The sequence below is a fragment of the Peromyscus eremicus genome, chromosome X (genome assembly GCF_949786415.1).
Source record: "Peromyscus eremicus chromosome X, PerEre_H2_v1, whole genome shotgun sequence".
Lineage (NCBI taxonomy): Eukaryota > Metazoa > Chordata > Mammalia > Rodentia > Cricetidae > Peromyscus > Peromyscus eremicus.
This window is the reverse complement of record NC_081439.1, coordinates 8,480,659-8,482,733: the sequence shown is the minus strand read 5'-3', so window position 1 is coordinate 8,482,733 and position 2,075 is coordinate 8,480,659. Positions and strand designations below refer to the sequence as shown.

The following is a 2,075-nucleotide window of genomic DNA, read 5'->3' as shown; positions in this document are numbered from 1 at the left end:
AGAGGCAGCTAAGAACCGGTGTTTCCTCCGTTTCTTTTCTGTTTCCCTTTCTCCTTCTCCTCTTCCTCTTCATCCTCATCTTCCTTCCTCTCTTCCATATTTCAAACAGTGTCTCTGAAAACTAAAAGGAAGTCTTTTTTAGTGGTTTTTTCTTCCTCCCCTTCCTTTTTCCACGGGTGTTTCTGTGTAGCCCAGACCCACTTCAAACTCAGTTCTCCTATCTCAGATTCCCAAAGTGCTGAACTTAAAGGTTTAAGAACCAGTTTTATTGGGGTGTGGTGGCACATGCTTTTAATTCCAGCACTCGGGAGGCAGAGGCAGAAAGATCTCTGAGTTCGAGGCCAGCCTGGTCTACAGAGCGAGTTCCAGGACAGCCAGGACTGTTACACAGAGAGACCCTGTCTCGGGAGAAAAACAAACAAACAAACAAACAAACAACTTCTTCACCATTTGGGAAAACACCAAACCAGTGCAAGCAGCAGGGCCCGGAGGACATGGGGCCCAAGATTAGGAGGCTGTGGCGAGGATTCCACCCTGGTTTTAGGGGCTGTGGTTGTGGTCGAGGAAGGCGGGCTTGTGGACGTAAAGCCAAAGACAAGGAGTGGATGCCAGTCACCAAGCTGGGCCAACCTGGTTAAGGACATAAAGATCAAGTCACTGGAGGAGATCTACCTGTTTTCCCTCTCCATTAAGGAATTTTAGATTATTAACTTTTTCCTGGGCACATCCCTAAAGGAGGAGGTTCTGAAGATCCTGCCAGTGCAGAAGCAGACTCGGGCTGGCCAGCGGACCAGGCTCAAGGCTTTTGTTGCTATTGGGGACTACAGTGGTCATATTGGTCTTGATGTTAAGTGCACCAAGAAAGTAGCCACGGCCATCCGAGGGGCCATCATCTTGGCCAAGCTTTCCATTGTCCCTGTGTGGAGAGGCTACTGGGGGAACAAGATTGGCAAGCCCCACATTGTTCATGCAAGGTGACAGCCACTGTGGCTCTGTGTTGGTGCGTCTCAGCCCTGCCCCCAGAGGCACTGGCATCGTCTCTGCCCCTGTGCCTGAGAAGGTGCTCATGGTGGCCGGTGTTGATGACTGCTGCACATCAGCCAGGGGCTGCACTGCCACCCTGGGCACCTTTGTCAAGGCCACCTGTGATGCCATCTCCAAGATCTACAGCAGCTATCTGACCCCCGACCTCTGGAAAGAGACTGTGTTCACCAACTCGCTTTCTCAGGAATTCACTGACCATCTTGTGAAAACCCATGCCAGAGTCTCCATTCAGAGGACCCAGGCTGCAGCCGTGGCTACCACATGAGGGTTTTTACACAAGAAAAATAAAGTGAATTAAGTCTGTTAAATAAATAAATAAAAGCAAAGATTCCATTTTTATCTTCAAGGAACCTCTCCCCATTTGTTTGTTGGTTGGTTTGTTTTTATGGTGTCTCACTGTGCTCCCAGGTTGTCTAGCCTCTAACTCCTGTTTGTGTGGCCTCCTGACCCAGTCTTTGGAGTAGTTGGGACTATAGATGTGGGCACAGTACCCAACATTACCTTTAAGGGCCTTGTAGTCGGTGTGAGGACACAGTCCCATAGAGAATCAACTGACGCTCGGAAGCAGCAAGGCAGACAGACGGGGTGAGAGTCTTGTGGACAACAGGCCTTGCCATACAGGGCTTTGTGGAAGTCTGCAGGTGAAGTGACCAGGAAGAGGAGAGGGGAGACTAGAAGTGTGGAGGAAGGTGCCTGGGTTTCTGGGTATTGTCCGCTTTCACCCTGGTTGTGGTAAAGGCTAGAGAAGGGCATGTTTTCCTAGTAGCCAGCCCTGGGCGGAACTGTTGCCATTGGTACATTCCATCTTCAGAAAGCACTGATTCTTAAAAACCTGTCTGTGTCTCTGTGTCTGTCTGTTTCTGTCTCATCGCTCTCTCATAAAATTTCCTTTAGAAGACTTTTAAAAAAAAAAACAAAAACAGAATTTCCTTATCTAACCCAGGCTACAAGGAATTCGCTATCCTCCTGCCTCCATCTCTCAAAGCTGGAATAATAGGTAAGCATCCCCATTCCCAGCTTTAGAAGACAAT

General features: G+C 49.0%; 1 pseudogene; it reads left to right on the top strand.

Moving 5' to 3' along the window:
- Positions 1-548: 548 nt before the first annotated feature.
- LOC131899271 (small ribosomal subunit protein uS5-like) lies at positions 549-1,309 on the top strand (annotated as a pseudogene).
- Positions 1,310-2,075: the final 766 nt, after the last annotated feature.